Below are 21,747 nucleotides of genomic sequence, written 5' to 3' on the forward strand. Positions count from 1 at the left end.
TACAGATACATTGAATCAAGTTGAAGATGATCATAAACCCTAAGATCTTTGGTGGATGTAGAAAATGGTAAAGCACAAATTACTTTTTTAAAGGGATACTAAACCAAACTTTTGGTGTTGTGTCTATTCAAGCCTAGCCAATGTGTGCAAGATGTTGGGTGATGCGACGCACTCCCCTGCCCACAGGTGGTTAATTATGTGGTGTTCCATGTTCACTAATAGTCATGGCTTTTGGTGCAACGGCAAATGGGCCCAACAATTGGTATCAGAGCCTAGTTTTGGCTTGGTCATGGTTTCAAATCTCCCCGGTGCCTTCCCGACCCGCGTAAGCACCTGGTATGCACGTCGAGGGGGAGATTGTTGGGTGATGTGATGTGCTCCCCTACCCACAGGTGGTTAATTATGTGGTGTTCCATGTTCACTAATAGTCATGGCTTTTGGTGCAACGGCAAATGGGCCCAACACAAGAGAGCTCATATATAAAGCAAGGTTGATCATAAGCACACAAAAGTGTGAATGCAAAGCTAAAGGAGAAAGCTTGCAAATGTGATGTTGTTATCGATAAGTGATTTTGAGTAGAAGGCTTAAGTGTTGATGAGAAGAGTAAACCAATTTCTTGAAGGGTGTCTAAGCAGATCAAGATCAGATATGACAATGAAAGGCTTATCAGTGAACCAACATAAGGATTGAACAAAGATCTGAACCAACAAAACTGAGTTGTAATCACATAGATCAAAACCTATTTTTTTCTTTCTTATCATTGTAAATAGTTTGTATTGAAACTCTTTTAATAAAGGTTGACCTAACAGTTATTGGAAGACTTAATAGTTTGTGTCAATCCTTTAACTAGGTGACATTCTAAATGGAATTATCAAATTCCTCTTACAAAACCACTCCTAACTGGGTGATTAAATCCTCTAACTAGGTCACATTTAACATTGTGTATTGTAAACCTTTAATAGGGTTGGCTCCTAACAGAGCTCACTTCGAAAGAATGAAAAAGAATGACAAGTTGTTGGTAGTTTTTCCCAAGTTGGGTTTCCACATAAAATGATAGTGTCAAAATGTGATGAATTTCTTATAAATATTTTGCATGTGATGATTATTTTCACTATGCAATGCAAGTTAAGTTTATGATAGTTTTACAGTACAGACCGAGCAATAGCAATTTAAGCAGGATCAATAAAACATTGATGTATTTAATGTTTAATAGTTCAAGTGGTACATATAGACCTTGAGTAATTGATTCACACCCCCCTCTCCCCTCAATTATTGTAAAAGTTTCTAAAAATTGGCATCAGATCTAAGTGCTAATAGGGAAGATTTTGAAGATACTTAAAGCTAAAGATCATGATAAACAAGAGAGATGTACCTAAGCAAAATAAGTAGAAATTTCCTGTATGGAAGACCCCAATGAAGTTGCACACATCTAATATCAGTGATTTTGTTGTCAATTTTCTAAGTAATGAATATCTAGAGGTAATGACTACTCCTCTGACTATTGAAGAATTAAGACATAAGTTACATCACAACCAAGCAATATTGGAGATTGCCTCAACCCTAAGTTATGTCGAGTTTGATGACCTAAAAGAATGCAATACTACAAAGAAGATGTGGGATAGACTGAGACCATATATGAAGGTAATGATAATGTACTAAGAGCCAAAGAAAAAAGTTTCAGAGGTAAATTTGATTATATGAGAATGATGGAATGTGAAAACATAGTACAATACTGCAGAAGAGTTAAAGAGGTTGTTAATGCTATTCGAGGGGAAAATGGAACAATTGAAGATGAAACAATGATAAGAAAGGTATTGAAGACTCTACTCCCTATCTATGCCATTAGAGTCTCTACAATTCAAGAATTGATATGCACACCTAGTAACAATTTGACCTTAGAAGGTGTAGTTGGTAGACTTACTGCTTTTGAAATGTCTAATTTTGATGACTACACACCTACTTTCAAGTCACAACTGATTCTTACTATGAAGAAAGGAAAACATGTGAAGAGTAAAAGTGACGGTTTTGATGATGAGATTGATGAACTTGAAGCCCTCATTGCAAAAAGGTTTGGAAGAGGAAGAGGTAAATACAAAGGTAAATTACCTATCATTTGTTTTTCATGCAACAAAGTTGATCATATTGTTGCTAGATGTCTTGACAAAGAAGATAAGGATGAAAAGAAGGAAAGAAAGTACAAAGGAAGAAGGGATGAAAAAGACTATAGAAGAAAAAAGGATGAAAAGGTAATAAATCTTGTTATATTGCTACAAAAAAGATGATTAATGAATCTGAGAGTAATGGTGATGAAGTTATCTATGCTGCTACAAAAAAGACAATTAATGAATTTGAGAGTAATGATGATGAAGTTGTCTATGTTGCTACAAAAAAAAGGTCTAATGAAGATGAGAAAATTGCATTAATTTCTTACATGAACAAAAGTGATAGATGGATAATTGATAGTGGATGTTCCAATCATATGACTGGTGATAAAGAAAAATTTGAAGATATTGGTCCATACAATGGTGGATGTGTTAAATTTGGTAATGATTTCCATATGTCATAAAAGGTAAAGCTACTATTCAACTGACTGACAAGATAACATGTGAAGGACTTAACTACAATTTTTTGAGTGTTTCGTAGTTGAAAAAATTAGGTTACAAAGTTGAATTTCACTATAGGAAAGCCAAGATACATGATGGTGATGGTAAGCTAATTAGAACTAGTGAGTAGACAAGAGATAACTTATTATATCTAGACATATCAGAAGAGACATGTATGTTTGCACAACAAGAAGATGTTTGGTTATGGAACAAAAGATTGTGTCATGTGAATTTTAACAATTTGGTGAATATCAGTAAGATGAAGAAAGTAAGAGGATTTCCTACACTAAAGAATCCTAAAAATATTGTGTGTAAACGATGTCAATTAGGAAAGATGACCAAGTCTAATATTAAAAGTAAAGCATATATTGTTAGTGATATTTTGGAATTGGTTCATACTAACTTATGTGGACCCATTGGTGTTAAAAGTTATTGTGGAGATCAATATTTCATTATATTTATGGATGACTACTCTAGAATGATGATTTTAATGTTTCTTAAAGTTAAATCTGATGCCTTGCAATTATTCAAGTGGTATTTAGCCAGAGTTGAAAAAGAAATAGCAAAGAATTTGAAGTGTTTGAGATTTGACCGAGGTAGTGAATTCATTTCACATGAGTTAAACACATTCTGCAATGACAAAGGAATCAAAAGAGAGATGTCAACACCAAGGACCCCTCCTCCGAATGGGATAGCTGAAAGAAGGAACATATCAATTATGGAACGTGCTAGAAAACTAATGATGGAGAAAGGTGTATCACAAAAATATTAGACCTGCAACTTATATTTTCATAAAGGTATTTGACTTATCATTCTTTTGGTTTTGATTTGGTCAAATTTCATTAAGTTTTACAGAAGTTATGGTTGTTTTGGTGACTGCATGTTTGAATCTATCCTAGTTTGTTGATTCAATTAAAAGCTTGCAAAAGTGTGTAATATTTCCCTGATAAGTCATGAAGTTGTGATTATGTAATTTGTGAGTCCTTGTATCTTTGCATCATGCTCACAGCACTCAAAATGAACAGATAAATCAAGCTACAAGTTCCCATCAAATAGGAAATGATGGAGTAGAAATATAAATTGTCAAGCAATAGAGAGTGGATGTCAAGCAACAGATTGTAGATGCCAAGTCCCAAATAGGAAATTTTGACCATTAGACAATGAATGCCAAACATTCAGAACCTGAACTAGAATTAGAAGAAAGAAGAGGAAATGAACCTATGATTATTTTTCCAGAGGAACCTAAAGAAGAACCAAGAAGAAAGCTACCTATATGAGCAAAATATGTGAGAAGACATCATAAACCTAATCAAATAATTGGAGATGTTGAATCAAGTGCTATGACAAGAAGAAAACTTAAAGGTGACATATGTATATTATGTGAGTTCTAGCCTAAATCAATAAAAGATGCTTTATATAATGAAGATTAGATACATGCTATGAATGAAGAAATTGACCAAATTAAGAAGAAAAATACTTGAACTTTAGTGCCAATACCTAAAGACAAAAATGTCATTGAGACAAAGTGGGTTTTCAGGAATAAGCTCAATAGAAATGGTGAAGTAACAAGAAACAAAGAAAGACTAGTATACAAGGGTTATGCACAAGAAGAAGGAGTCAACTATGGAGAAACTTTTTCTCCTATGGCTAGGCTTGAAGGATTTAGAACTTTGCTTACATTCAGCTTACAAGAAATTGAAGGTATATTAGATGGATGTCAAATCTATATTTCTAAATGGTATACTAGAGGAAGAAGTGTACATTGAATAGACTAAAGGATTTGTAGATCTAGACAAGAGGAACCTGGTATGTAAAGTGAACAAAGCTCTTTATGGATTAAAGAAAGCACCAAGAGCATCGTATGAAAGGTTATATAATTATTTAGTGAAAATTGGTTTTGAGAGAGAAAATGATAACAATAATCTATACTTGAAGAATGGAAAGAATAATGAAGTATTGCTATCTAGAAATTTGTTGACGATATCATATTTAGAGGAAGAGAAGTGTTATGTAAATCATTTTCTGATGAAATGAAAAAGGAATTTGAAATGTCTATGTTTGGTGAGATCAAATTCTTTGTAGGTTTACAAGTGTGAAAAATGAAGATTTCTATTTTCATTTCACAAACCAAATACATCAAGGAAATATTGAAGACTTTTGGTATGGAAGATTCAAGACCAGAGAGTACACCCATGTCTATAGGACATAAGCTATCTAAGATTGATGATTCTATTGATGTGAACTAGGCCCTATACATATCCATGATAGGAAAATTGTAATATGTTGTTCACAATAGATCACATATTGCATTAGCAGTTAAAATTATTGATGTACTTTTAGTAAATCCTAAAGAGAATCACATGATGGTTGTAAAAAGGATAATAAGATATTTGAAAGGTATAGAAGATTATGGATTATACTATAAGAGAAGTGATAGATTTGAACTGAAGGTTTTAACTGACTTGGATTGGGTAGGAAATATTGGTGATAGGAAAAGCACTAGTGGAGGTACATTCTTTCTAGGAAAGAGATTGGTGTCATGGACAAGCAAGAAACATAATTGTATTTCCCAATAAACAGTTGAAGCTGAGTATGTGGCAGCTGCAGTTAACTATTCAAATATAATGTGGATTAAGAAATTGTTGAAAGGCACAAAAGAAGAGAATATAGATCTAGTAGTTATCTATTGCCATAACACAAGTGCTATTAAAATTTCAAAGAATCTGAAGATGCACACTAAGACAAATCATATTGGTATCAAGTATCACTACTTGAGAGAACTAGTTCAAGACAAAGAATTGAAGCTAGAATATGTGAATACAAAGAAACAAATTGCTGACACATTCACAAAACCATTACCCGAAGATGCTCATGAATATATTAGAGGTAAATTAGGGGTCATCCCCTAACTAAGGCTACTTCAGAAGTCAAGGTGCATTGCATCACATGTGCTACGCAGAATATTTTACACAATGGTGCAATATAGCTCTACTTTAGGACATGCCTAAGGTAGAATACTTTAGTACAACATACAAAGATCAAGCATAGTCAAATGACAAGTATCAACTAGACATGAAAAATATACATAATTTAGATGTATGAATAATTTGAAGCTGAGGTGGTCCAACTAAACATCTTTGGCATTGTTTTCAAAGAGGAAGAGATTACTAAAAGGAGAAAAGACTAAGAATTCTAAAGATAAAGAACAAAAATATAAACCTTAGAGGGAGAGAATCATGAAAGAGAGAAAATGGATAGAGGGAGTTTAACAGTTTGAATGGATGATATCAAAATCAAACTAAGGACATTGGTCACTCATGGAAGTGAAATCTTTTGGATTGTATGGTAACTAAGTTATTATTAGTGCTTTGGATATTTGAAGATGTTTTCATCAATGCCAAAGAGGGAGATTGTTGGAAACTTACAATTGGAATAATTGTTGTTTTGTCATTGATGTCAAATCCATGGATGAGACATGTTGCTACCTAATATAAATATCATATCTAATTTATTGATCAAGAGGATTTGAGAGTTACTCATAACTATAGCACCTAGAGGAAAGGTTAAAGTTGTGAAAAGGAAGTTACAATGAATATTTGATCAGATAGACTTTGACAAAGCAAAATAATTCTTTATGTCAGGAAAGCTAAGCCAAGCCAAGAAAAAGAGTAAATTACTCAAGAGTATCAATGTAATGCTAGTGTCAATTGAGCAACGATTATTACCAATAAAATCCAATGTTGACCAAGCATTAGCGTTGACTGAGCAAGTTATTTGATGCCAAGCCAAAAAGCTTAAATAGCAACTATGTATTTCAGTGTTGACAGTAAAAGATCAAATTCAAAGGAATCATAAGATCAAGTCAACTCAATTAATTTTTTGGGAGACGTAAAATGTATTGAAGATTAGATTAATGAGTTGGATCATTAAAGTCAAGATGGTGATTAGGTAAAGGCTTAATAGAAGGATTCCAGAGAAGTTTCTAGAGAATGATCAAGTTATACAAATACATTGAATCAAATTGAAGTTGATCATAAACCCTAAGATCTACGATGGATGTAGAAAATGGTAAAGCACAAATTTCCTATTTAAAGGGATACTAAACCAAAATTTTGGTGTCGCGTCCAATCAAGCCTAGCTGAGCCTAGTCAATGTGTAAGAGTGAGTTCATGTATAGAGAAAGGTTGATTAGAAGCACACAAAAGTGTGAATGTGAAGCCAAAGAACAAATCTTGAAAATGTGATGTTGTTATTGATAAGTGATTTTGAGTAGAAGGCTTAAGTGTTGATGAGAAGAGTAGACTGATTTCTTGAAGGGTGTCCAAGAAATAAGATCAGAGATGACAAAAAAAGGCTTATCAGTGAACCAACATAAGGACTGAATAGAGATCTAAACCAGTAAAAGTGAGTTGTAATCACATAGATAAAAACCTACCATTTTCTTTCTTATCATTGTAAAAAGTTTGTATTGAAACCCTTTTAACAAAGGTTGACCTAACAATCATTGGAAGACTTAACAGTCTGTGTAAATCTCTTTACCAGGTGACATTCTAAATGGAATGATCAAAGTTCTCTTACAAGGAAACTTATAATAGGGTGACTAAATCCTCTAACCAAATCACATTTAATAGTGTGTATTGTAAACCTTTAAAAAGGTTGGCTACTAACAGAGCTCACTTCGAAAGAGTGAAGAAGAGTGACATGTTGTTTGTTGTTTTTACCAAATTGGGTTTCCAAGTAAAATCCTAGTGTCAAACTATGATGAATTTCTTATGAGTGTATTTTACATGTGATGATTTTTTCATTATGTAATGCAAAATAAGTTTATGAAAATTTTACAGTACAGATTGAGCAACAACAAGTTAAGTAGGATCAATAGAACATTGATGTGTTTAATGTTTAATAGTTCAAGTGGTACATATGTACCTTGACTAACTGATCCCCCCCCCCCCACATTCTCAGTTATTCTAAACATTTCTAACATATACACCTTCCAGATCATTTTGACACTGAGCACTGATAAAAGGGCCTTTAGGTTAAGAAGTCCTTTCGATCACCCTTGGCATTTAAGAAATCATTTTAGCTACAAAGTGCAACATTAACCCATGATCCTTATATACCAAGAATTTGGATTTTCCCCCTTAACCATGTTGCTACCAAGAATAATGTAGGATTGTGACCAACTTCTAATCTAGAAGAGACATAGAAAAAATACTTTCCAAAGTGGACTAAAATTTAGGCAAACCCACAACACCCTAACTTCCAAATATTTACTAAACCTTAACAAATTCAATAGATTTAGCAATAAGAACTAACATAGGACAAATAAGAATAAAAAATCCCTATAGTCGTCTTTAATATTTAAAAAATCCCTACAACCACAAAGTTCAACATCAACCTATATCCTTATACACTTATTGCAACAAGACCTTCTCCCATCTCACCCTCAAATAGCAGACAATTCCACTCATCACAAATTTCACTATCAACATCACAACACACAGAAAGTCATCTAACCAAAAGGAAATAACAATAGAGAATGTGCATAATTTCATTTGTGATTATTTATAAATAACATTTCTTTAGGCTTCAAATTGAATGCAACAACTCGCTACAACAAGTAATCGTTATACTAAAGTTAAAAACTATGAATCTTTTCAAGTTGACATTCTTGTTTATTACAACATCTTGTAAAAAGAATGGATACAAGACATAATGATTCTCTAAGTTACACCACATTTCAAGATTAAACGCAATGTCCTTCATATGTCTCTTTCTTGTATGAAATAGGCATTTGTATTTCTTATTATTTGCAATTTTTGACTTTGATCAATACAATTATAAAACTACACACTCCCCATAATATAGTTGAAAAGTTTGGAATTATATAGTGTGGCATTCCTAGCTCACATGGTAGCGGACATGGTAACCACTCACTAGGTTTACCTATATTCTAACTGTCCAAATTTTACACCCTCCCTTCAACATTTCCTTGGACATGTGTCATTGCTTTGTACAATTGCAAGTTTGAAGAATTATCTTCAAATTTTATCATAAATTTTCCACTAACTCATCACAGGTTACCTTTTATTTGTCATATCATTGCCACTCATCCACCTTAGCTATAGTTTAAAACCATGAAACTATGGCATTCAACCATACCCTTTCATATTCATGTCACATGTAACATCCTCACTTCTTTGCATGTGAAATTTGGGTCACATGAAACATCACCATAACATTTTATTCTCCCTCGCAAGCTCACAACTACAAAATATTTTCTCCACTAATTTTCATGATGATGTAAGAAACTATAAAAATCATCACAAACATCAACTTGTGGGGTTACAAGGCCAAATGTCTTCCTTAAAAAATTACCACAACAATGTGACATGAAACACTCATTTATCCTTTTAGCATCTCCAACTTTTGACATATGGCTCACTGTCACTTCCCCATGAGGTAGAGATCTTAACCGTATAATCAAGTTGTTTTGATGCAACAATATACTTTATTGCAATCAAGAAACCACCACAGACTCTCACAACCACCAACTCTTAACCTCCATAACAGGAGTAGGGGCATGCCTAAGAGATCACCAAATTGCCAATACTCTACCACAAGCTCCCAAAATTGTTTTTTTTACTCCCTTTTCCCACATGGCATTCAACAACAATTATAAAAAATGACTTTTTCCAAATCAATCAACAAAGAATGCAAGTCCTTTCATACCTACTACATAGGAAACCATGAACAATATTTTGTAAACTTCTAAAAAACTATAAATTTGTAAATAGTTCTATATTATAATGTAAGTAGAGAAAGAAGGTTGCAAACCCTTAAACCTATGCCTTTTGTATGCATATGTATTGCAATCCTAAGATTCTTCAAAGTGGATTGAAATTATTTAATCTTTATTTCTTTCAACTCTAACTAATATCAGAACCCTAAAACCCTATTTGATGGGGACACAACCCAACAACCAGAATAGACACAATAGAAAGGGGAAATTATATTAACTGAGAAAATAAGCTGGTACAAATAGTGCAGAGAAAATAAACTCAAAACATGCCCTGCGGGCTTACAATAGCATAAATCTGGAGAATATTTCTCCTTTTAGCACCTCCTCTCAAGCTCCAATCCGAACTGCCTTTTACAATGCCAGAAATCTCCTTAAATAGACCCCAGAGGGTTAAGGACTAGGAGTACATTCTAGAAAGTGCTAGTAGGCATCCACCGACAAAATAGAAGGTTCTGGAAGCTGCGTTAGAAGTCGGTGCAATTCTAGAAGAATCCAGAAACGGTAGCCGAACTTCCGAGAGGCATAACTTTTGAACCGTAACTCCGATTGACGAACCGTTTACATTTTCGGAAAGCTCTCGAAGCGCTCTATAGCCCTATGGACAAGCTTTGCTCGTCCCCCATTTTTCGACCCTTTTCGAGGTCATTTAATGCCCCAAACCTGACTTTGAAGCATTCTTAGGGGGTCTCCAAAACCCGAAAAACTGCAATAACTTTCAAACCGTGGCACCTTTTGACCTGATTCTTTTTCTGGAATGCTCTAAATCTTGATTACATTCATTTGGCCAAGTCACACCTTCTAGGTCACCAAAATGATGGTCAAATTGCATGCTCCTATTTTTTTGGGATTTTTAAATGCACTGATAGTTGAACTATGAGAGTTGGAACCTTTATTTGAGCCAAATGGGTATCCAAAAATGTAAAGACATAAAATAGAAACTAAGTCTAAGTACATTTTTTTGGGTGACACAGGATTGCCCTTATACCTTTGGATGCTCCTGCATCACTATTAAACCACTATTAATTAAGTACCAAATTCAACAATGAAGTTGTTTTTTGGCATTGAAAAAATTTTAAGATTTATTTTGCATTTATTTTCCTTGTGGTGTTTTAAATATCATGGATCCCCCTGTTATTCTTTTTTTAGTGTTTTGATAGAGGCAATGCTTACATTAATATATTTTATTTTATTTTAATTAAATATACGAGTTTCAACTTAAAAACTACTCTTGTGGATTTAGTGATAAGTGTAGTGGTAATTGGTATGGTTCTTTTTTTGTTTAATCTTGAGAGACAAGTCAACATAAGACATGACACAAGATAATAATAAGAATCATCTGATTCTTCTGTGGTTCAATTTAAACTTTGTTCTATGACTAGTATTCATACAGCCATTAGAACTATGTTCTATGACTGAACTGCCAAGGCATAATAGAGTAACTTCTTATTGGGTTTCTAAGAACTACATTTATATTAATCTATTTTAATCCACTTTAGTTGTTGACTCATGTAATACGATTATGGTTTTATTTCATATGGTGTCATATTAGATATCTAATAGAAAAATATATTTTTTGCATTACATAAATCATAGCTTTAAAATTAAAAGAGTGTTTATTTGGGCATAACTTGGGTCTTCCAAAAGATGAAGATGATCCTCAAGATACAAATCCAGAATATGATGGTTCTTGTCCAGATCATGCAAAATAGGATGATGATGATGATGACAAAGATATAGAAGACATCCAAGTCAATGATAGTGATGGTAACAATAATGATAATGCTAATGATGGTTGTGGTGGTGGTGATGATGGTGATGAGGTAGTTGTTTCTAGTAGCCAACTACATTCACAATCATATAGACTACATTATGGATGATTTTTGATATATAGTTAGGATGCCTCATGGTTACTTTGATATGTATCATTTTTATAGCTTGTAGTACCATATTAGGGAGTTGATATATTTTAACATGTACCATTTTTAGTTATATTATTTTGATACATCATCTAGACTTGTATAATTTTTAGTTACATAATTTATTATTTTTTCTTAAATCATTTGTACTTGTATGATTTTTACTTATGTCGAATGTTGGACATGTATCATTTTCACACACTTTTGATCTACTGACATATTGGAATTTTACATTTTTTAGTTATATGTGATGATCTTATCAATATTTACTTGTCACTTTATATATATTGAGTGGTCAACGTTTTTTGGATGAATATTTGTTACATATGATGATTTTAGTTTGCTGCTAAGGATGGATGTTGTCAAATTCAATTAAATTATAGATATTTTGGCATTCTCCTTCTTGGTGTCAATATGGCCATGATTGGAATAAACCATATTAATTAATAGAAATGGAAGTAATACGTATGAAGTATTTTTTGAAATATAAAATGAAGCAAAAATTGAAGCCAAAGCTAGCAAACTTGGAAGCCAAAATAAAAACAATTCTTGTTTCAAACAAAGGAGTAAAACTAGAAGTAATTTTAGAAGCAACAAATGACATCAAAATGGAAGAAAAATCAGAAGCAAAAAAATAAGTAAATATGGAAGAGTAAAAGGAAAATTGGTAGTAAAAAATGGAAGTAAAATGGGAGCCAAATCAAAAGTGAAATTGAAATCAAAACTAGGAGAAAACCTGAAAGCAACACAAGAAGAGAAATAAGAAGCAATAATGACATCGTAATTGGCATCAAATTGGAAGCAATATAAGAAGCAACATTATAAGAGACAAGTAAAATAAAAAATGACATAATTGTAGGCATCAAAGAATAAGCGAGACAAGAAGTAAAACCAAAAATAATAAATGGTGATAATGGAAGTAAAACCAAAAGCAACAAAGAGCATTATATAAGAAACCTGGAAGTAAAAGTATATGTAAACTCAAAAGTAAAATTAAAAGTTACAATGGAAGAAAAACTAAAAGAAAAATTGGAAGCAAACCTCAAAAAAAAAGGGAAGAAACAAACTGATGTTATAATGGAAGAAAAAAAAATGAGATGCCAAAACCAATGTAAATTTAGAAGCATGACTAGAAGCAAAATAGGAAGCCAATTTAAAGCAAAAAGAATGTTGCAATAAAAGCAAAACTTTAAGTAAAATAGGAAGCTAAATATGATGAAAAATTAGAATCAACAATATACTTTATAATAGAAGAAAAGGTAGACGCAAAATGGACAAAAAAGCTAGGAGAAAAATGAGGAGCAATAAATGATATTATAACCAAAACATGGGCAATATGGGAAGCTAAATTGGAAGAAAAACTAGAAGCGATAGAAGATGTTGCAATAAAAGCATAACTAGAAGAAAAATATGAAGCTAATTTTGAAGCAACCCCAAATGCAAAATGTGATGTTAAACATGATGCAAAATCAAAAGCAGCAAAGGGTGTTATAATAGAAGCGAAACTAGAAGCATGACAAGAAGAAAAACATGAAGTGCAAATAGAAGTTAATATAGAAGAAAAAAAGAGGCATAAAATTGGATTCCAAATACAATATCATTATTGTTGGCATACTCATTTCCTATTGACACAATTAGTTAGTTATTTTATCTTCGCAACAAACAATGCGTGCAAGGTTATGGTGCAACAGTTGGCATCAAGGCAACTGCCAAAAGCGGTGTAACCTACAAGAGTAAACATGATGTTGAGTGCTCCATTCATTTGGACACCCACTTTTGTACCATCATAGAGGCTCATTTGGAATCAAAGATCACACTAAAATCTAGTACAAATTTAGGCACTATTGACATCTTCTATTGTAGTGTGAATGGAATTGAAAATGCATTTTCATTTGGATCCTACTAGTATAAAATTGAAAGTGTTATTGATGGTGGAAAAACTATTGCTACCTTTTGTTGAAGTTGATGAAAGATCAACCCCACATCTCCCAAGAATCACCTACATGCAAACACCATTCACAAAAAGAGAGAAGCAAAAGTGATGAAGGCTGGAATTCACAGATCCATAAATGATCTATATTATTGATAACCAACAAAAAGAGATTGCTATAATCAAAAGTGAATTAATCATTACAAAGAGAGATCATCCTTATAAAGGAGATCAAAGCACTAACAGGTATCTAACCTAGGTTGCATGATAATAATTAATAAAAATAATAATTATTATATGCCTAAAGTTTAGCTTAAGTAAACTAGAGATAGTAAGTGACTTAATAATTGAATAAATATGATCTAATTAATAACAAAATACTTTATTACTCTAATACCTTTTTATTTTGCCCTACACCTAAAGGATATGGAATTGTCAATGTTCGTGTTGAGGATGGGTCTTGAACTTGATTTGGTAAAATTCCTTTTTCTACTTCCTATGTATCATTTTAACTCATGTCGACTATTGGACATGTATCATTTTGACATGTCTTTGATCCACTGACATACTAAACTTTCACTCTTTATAGGTACATACAATTGTCTTATTAGTGTTGAGTTGTCAACTTATATAAATTGAAAATGTTTGATGATCTTTGGAGGAATATTTATTGCATATGATAATTTTAAACTGGTTCTCAGTGTCAAATTCAACTAAACTATAGATATTTTGATGTGCACCTTCTTGGTATTGACATGGGTTTCATGATTCGAATAAAACATATTAAATTAATAAGATATGGGAGTAAAATAATAAGTATTTTTAAAGTTCAAAAGGAAGTAACAATGGAAGTAAAACCATAAGAAAAACCTGGCATTATACAGGGAACAAAAATTGAAGTAATTCATATACTAAATAAAAGACTAATAATGAAATCAAAACAATAAGTAAAACTAAAAGTGGCAAATGGTGTTATAATGGGAAGGTAAATTGAATGAAACACAACAAGTGAAATTGGAAGCAGCACAAGAAGAAAAATTAGAACACAAGAAGCAAAATTGGAAGCAGGCCTAGAAATGAAACCAAAAGCAACAAAAGAAGTTTACAATGGAAGCAAAAATATAAGAAAAATGGGAAACAAACCCTGAAGTAAATTAAGAAGCAACAAACACTATTGTAAGGTGTTAGTACCCATATAAACCCCGGTATTTAAAGTTTCAGTTTTAGGTCTCAAGCCTCTTCAAGCTAAGTTCAAAAGTAGTTTGAAGTGGTTCAATGGCTTATCCTGATTCATCTCGATTCAACAATTTCAACATTGCAGAGACTCTAGTGACCCTTCTTCATAGTCTAGGTTTAAAGATTCAAATGTATGATTTAATTTTAAAGTTCAATGGTTCAGTATAAAGTTTCAGCAGCTACAAGTTCTGAGTTCAAAATATATAAATCTAATGTGTGGATTCAAAATTCATGGCTGTGATAAGTCAAATAATTCAGTAAGAGATGCAGAGTCTACAAAGGTCAAACCCATTGGTTTTAAAGTTCAAGTTCACATATAAAGACTTAAAGATCTAAAGTTTTAAATTGATGTCATTTCCTGGTGAATTATTTACATGAAGAAAATCAAACAAAAATCCTCCACGTTCCCTTTCGTATTATTCAAAATATCAATTTAAATGGGGCCAATGATTTGACTATGGAAGAAAAATCCGAACATTCGACATTGAACTTGGAAGAAGAAGAGCATGCAATACGTGTCAGCAAGGATGGAAAGCTTCAAATGGGGAATGTGCGGTGACAATAAGCATACACAAGAACCATGTAACCTATGGCATTTGGTCGAGCCGTGTGCTCTCCAACAAGTTCATAACTCTGGAAGCCGCAAACAATGATGTCTTCTTCCAAATCTTTATTCAAACCCGATGTCATCTCACAAAGTGACCACGTTGGTTCAGGAAGGGACACTCGACAATCAATGTGAATGGAACCCAAGGTATTGAGACCACAGAGAAAGATTTAAGAACTTCAAAAGCTATTTCACACCAGGAGGTAAAGAACACAACCTGAGCGCATATGTCCGAGTCGAAGCACTTGAACATGCAAAGTCAATGGAATAAAGCAAGGCGACTGGCAAACAAAACTATAAAGCTGAAGGGTTTCGGTGAATTTTCGTGATATTCATGTCGGGACTTGCGTTCTTGACCAAATTCTGAACGGGGACATTCTCATTGAAGTGATGAACAAAACTCAAGGGTGGAGATCAATGCAAAGTATCATCCCTCTGATAGATAACTTTGAATGTCGTCCAAATCAGAGCGCTCATCCAACTTCTTAGCAATGGAAGCCATGCATTAGAAATCTGATAAAAATCATTTGCGCGCTTACTATATATGTACCTGAAACATAAATGGCGGCGGAAAGCATTTGGCAAGATAGAGGAACTTCAAATAAAAGAGACATGACAGTTGACCAAATAGGTGCCCTTCGAATGCAATCTTGTGGCATCCTCTGCAAACATCTCCAACGTTGGGGTTTCTTTCAACTATATAATATAATGACAATCAGCAGATGAACCCGACATGCAAAAGCATGGACAACGCGTGTGAATTGTTTAACAGAATGCTCGGACCTTTGCAATTGGTAACAGGCATCGCTAATAATCATTGGAACACTTCTCACGTTCCATTGAAAGCTACCCGAGGCTTATCTTTCATAGATAAAGTGCAGGGTACACGTGAACAAAATGGAGTACAAGGAGATCCACACTGTACATGGGATGTGCTTAGCATGATGCTTACGAACATGAAGGATAGCTCAATGTTGATAATGGTCTAGCCAGTCTATCATTCTGCAGTCTAAATACCAATGGGAGTCCACAGCTAAAATTAGGTCATCCATACGTTGAATGGCTTTAGAAATCAATGTTTGGTCCATGATCTGAAGCTTACAGAATATATAAATATTCACACCAGAAATCGATGAGGATGTTCAAACGTGAATCAAGGCTATAACAGATATTTCACGCGGTAATGATCATTTACGATCTTCAACTTTAAGGGCAACTATGAAGAACCCGACTGGAGATAGCGTCAGGTCCAGAACATGGGAGCTTACGTATATGGTACATCTGTGATGAAGATGAGATTATCCAGCAATTTAGTTTGTGTATGGAGCATGAACATACACCTGATTCCCTCATATGGCTATAACACAAAATGCTAAACGTTTTCTCATATAAGTGCAATGAACTCAGTTGTAGTGCCAAAGTCGATACCCTAGAATAGGTCTAGTAAAATGCAATATCAAGCTCTACAATGATGATGCTATGAATAAGTGCCAAGATTACAATACCATGAGGCAAAGGAGAATTAAATGATATATGGACTCGCAGGAATATCTAAAATAAAAAGATATTATTATATGGTTCTCATATAATTCGCCCATTCCCAATTCTCTTGATAATAATGAGACCATTCCTAAATCAAAGATAGTAGAGAAAGATTGATGATATGATATTCATTGATTCATTAAGAGCAAAGCACATTCCATTGGCACTACCAAGTTGCCGATAATCATAGCTGATGTCTTGTTTTATTATAAAGTTGTATTTAAAATATTTTAATTCAAAGGCAACGTTATAATAAAGTAAAAATCACAAGGAAGAAAAGAGTCGCGAGGATCAAAAGGTAGCTAAGCATAAGATAAGTGATCTCAATATTCAATTATAAAACTAAATGGGTAGTTGCTCGTGACTATTTATGGTAGAAGAGCGAATGAAACAAGGGGTTGGATTTTTTGGAGACGATCTTTTCTACAAACTTTGGGCTGCAGAGGGTCTTTTATTTAAGTTTTCATTCTAATTATGATGCAGAGAAGGGGGGGAACTTTATTTTTAGACGGTGATTGTTGTACAGGAACAACATAATCTTGGTTATTTTGTTGTGTTCAAAGAGGGTAAATATCAGTATATTAAAACTTTGAGTTTAAATACTTGTTTTATGATCAATATTCATCTTTGAGTGACATTGATTTTCTTTCAATGTGTATCTATTACATCTGATCATCATCACGATCATCTTTTGGACTTAGTGCTCTAGTTTTTTGTGTATTTGTAAAGAATGGTTTATCTTTCTCTCTGTGTTATTTATGTAATGTAATGATTAGATAAATGGACTTTGTGTCATTTATTTTTCATTTCCTTTCAATTAGTTAGTCCCTTCGCATCTATGTCATGTTTACAAATAGATGTTTGTAAACCTTTCTTGCTTTCAGGTTAAAAGCATTATCAATTACAGTGTAGTCGATTCATTGTAAATCTTACACAAGGAGCTATACTCGAATAAATTCAGAGGGCGCTTACGCTTTTCAATAGCAAAGTGACCCAATTGTTAGTGTTGATTGAGTCTTCCTGTATTGGTGTTTTAGGGTCAATTTGTATATATTTCTTTGGAAGACAATCTGTTCACTAACATAAAAAATTAAAATCTCGAAGCATGATAGGAAGAAAAGAAGAAGCAAATATAGATTTTAAAATGAACAAAATTAAAACCAAAAGAAGATGCTACATACGATGCGATATCTAGCACAAATATTGGTAACTTTTCATGACACCAAAAAATGTGCATAAACATTTGCAACCACATTCGGTGCAGGAAATGACTCAAAATATGGCATTAACTTGGTGCTAAATTTGGCATCGAATGTTGAAAGCACTTGGGTGCCAGCTTTTACATCCATACAATGCCTCAATTCCAACACAAGTGACAATAAAATTTGACACTAATGTCAATGCTAATTGTTTGTTCTTATGTAGTGATGTGGGCCATGCCAATACAACAAATACAAATAGAAATTATATTCTTTCATTGTACAATGTTTGTTACCATAAAATTAATACATGACGGTGACAATGATAATATCCATAAATCCCCTTTTAAGTAAATTCCAATTTATTTAATTAAATCCTATTCAATTTAATCCTAATCCCTCCTAAAACCTAGCCTACCACCTATCACTCTCATCCTTCTAAGTCTACCCACAACCTAATCCCACTTAATTGTCCTAAACACCTTTTAGTCCCTAAATGTTTGCTCACACGTGTGAGAAACTCAAAATCAAGAAAGCCCCCCTTTTATTAGTTTATCCAAAATGTCTCTTACACTCTTACACACTTGTCCCATTTCTTTTCTTGAAGGTTTCTCACACATGTGTGAGCACACCTTGAGCCATCTTAATCACCAAAAAAGCTTATGTTGACCTTTGCATGGCTTGCCACCTTAACCCGTCTGTCTCCCTTGTGGCACCTATGTAGATGCCACATAGATGCCACCTCCCCAAGGCCTCTCTCAAGCCTATAGCCTTAGATTGAGTTTTTCCTTGTTTGTCTTTAAAAAGAATGTCAATAATAATACAAAATATAAATGACACTTGTCGTCTATGGAAAATGACATGCATTAAAAGGTCCAAAATGTGTATACATCGCATTTGGAAGATTTTGTCAACATTGTGTGATAATTTTGTACAAGTAAATTTGTGTGATGTTTAATTTCAAAATCATTTTTTATTGCTTAATTGTAATAAGTAATTATTATTTTGTATCTAGATATGTTTTTGTTATGTGAAGGGTGAAATTTGTAGAAGCTTGTTACCTTAATGATGGTTAAGTGTTATTTTATAAGTATTAGTAATAAGTAATTGGTTTGCAATTGTTAGAAGAATATTGTATACTAAAAAATTGTCAAAAAGAATAATTTGACCAAAACACTTTTGAGCTTTTGTAAACTATTGAATAGTAATGCAATATTTTTTTAACTTGTATATTTGTTTGCATGAAAAACTAATTTGTTAAATGAACAACTTGAAGTGGATTATTCATAATGGATTGCAATTTGAAGTTAGGAAAAAACTTTTCTAAAGTTTATCTTTGTATGTGTAAACAATGGTCATTTATCAAGATGACTAAATAATCTTACCTAAGCTTGGATTTGGATTTTTATGTGTGTCTGATGTAACTAATTTACTCAGGATTTGTACCAAGTTGTATAATTGCAAAATTCTAGTCTCATTTCTTATTCATTAGTTGCTTGTATGTTGATATGCTAATGATAACAATGGTGTACTATGAATTTTTCATTTCACAAGAGAATTTGGTAATCTTTGATATAATTGTCGCTCTCTTACAACTTACATTTCAAGATGATATTTTATTTACATCATGTTGTATGTCATAACATCACACCATTCCATTGTTATTATTACAAAACCATTAATTATATGCCCACATATCAAATTTATTATTTCCAAATTTGGCTTTCTATGATCACGATATTTTTCTTGACATGACAATATAAAATAATTAGATCTAGTTGGTTTTAGTGGATGTGGATTGGACTTTTCTCTTTTTACAATTTCTACTCATGGAATTACATGTGAGGTAAATTCTTCACGTAAGTATTATTTGTTTACTTTATTTTGTGTGACTCACTTTGAATTGGTTTTAGTTTAGATACTTAGTTTGATATGTCTTATTTGGAAAGTTTGTATTCAATGTATTTAGAAACTCTAATATCACTGTAATATGTTTGAAGAAGAAGAGCTAAATAAATAGGGGGGAACTATGATTATTAAAATTTTAATACATTTTTTTACCAATTAATGGGGGATTTATTTTCCTACTCATTGTGTAAGGTGGCCAACTTGTCAAGCCTTGTCTTTCTCGACTTTCCCTTTTTCCCTTTTTTCCTTTTGTCTTTCCTCTACAACTACCCTTATGATTTCTTATATAGTTGCAAGTCTCACAAAATCACCAAGTGGTATTACATAAACCATGCGATACCTAACCCATTGACCCCATATTTAATATTGGACATTTAATTATTTTCTCCAATATTAAATAATTTCATCAAATATTATCACAATGTTACAATACAACCATAAGGTGTGATGCGATAACTACTTCTTATGGTGGTGTTGAGATGTAAGGGATTACACATGTAATTAGGTTGTAATCACTAGATAATAATAATATTGGACTCATTTTTTGGTGGATGTAGCCCAAGGATTGGATGAATCACGTTAAATCTTGGTGTCTTGTGATCTCTTCTATGTGATTTATTATTTTCTCATATTGGTTATATTTTCATGTAATTTTTATTTATATTTTTGGAATAGCGCATAAGAGAACACAAGATACCAAGATTTAGTGTGGTTCATCCAATCCCTAGGCCACATCCACCAAATAACGAGTCCAATATTATTATCTAGTGATTACAACCTGATTACAATACATAATCTTTTACAGCTATGTACCATCGCAAGAAGTAATTATTGCATCACACCTTATGAAAATCCCTAATCGTAAGCCATTTTAAATAAGCATTTTTTTCGCATTGGGGTTAAAATTAGTTACAACATGTCAGTCCAAAAATATCGATAGAATAGCCCTAAGAGACAAGACATAAGGCATAAAAGAAAGTCGAGAAAGACAAGACTTGACACTTGTGAGGAAACTTGCAATAAATAATATAATCATTTTCACATAACCTATAATAGATCTAAAATAAATATGAAATTGAAGTCCATGTGCAAGACAATAGACAACATACCCACAAAAATGTGACACAAGATATACCCTGGGAAACCTACATTGAGGGAAAAAAACTAGCCTCCAAAAGCACCCATTACAATTTATTATTCAACAAAAACATCATTTCAATACAACCATGGAAGCCTTCAAATCCATAACAACAACTAAGAAATTCATGTGAACAAGCATGAATCCACACATCACATGCCATGCTTACAACCTTCACAAATGCTCTCTTGGCTATCCTGTGAAGCCTTGTCTTTGCTCAACTCTTGCCTTTTTCCCTTTTTTCCCTTCTATCTTTTTACTGTTTGTCTTTCTCAACTTTTTTTTTCCTTTTTTTGGCTTGCATCTACAAATACCCTTGTGGTTGTTTATATAGTAGCAAGTACCACAAAACCACCAAGTGGTATTACATAAACCATGTGCTACCTAACCCATTGACCCCACATTTAATATTGGACATTTAATTCTTTTACCCAATATTAAATAACTACATCAAATATTATCACAATGTTACAATACAAATCATCAAGTATATCCCATGGGAATCTTTCCATGTTGCATGTCCATCTAGGTGCTCTTAGGTACAACATTACAGAATAAAATAAAATACAACAATATTATGCAAGTGTGCAACTCACATAATCTCAGAAATCTCCCACTTTTTGTATACATTGGATAGGGTCAATTTGTAGCCACATAAATAAACAAGGGAACAATCTCTCCTAGCACATCCACCATCATGGATCAAAGTACATTATGTGCTCCATCCTGGTACCCACAACAAAATCAGAGTATCCAGCATCTCAAACATTAATGATCCCACCTCCTATTATGCCACTACCACTAGACATACCTATTGGAAGGATTTAATGGGAAACAAGATATAAGACATAACACAAATCATTTGG

The sequence above is a fragment of the Cupressus sempervirens genome, chromosome 5 (assembly GCF_028749045.1).
Source record: "Cupressus sempervirens isolate cs-2001-9-10 chromosome 5, ASM2874904v1, whole genome shotgun sequence".
NCBI lineage: Eukaryota > Viridiplantae > Streptophyta > Pinopsida > Cupressales > Cupressaceae > Cupressus > Cupressus sempervirens.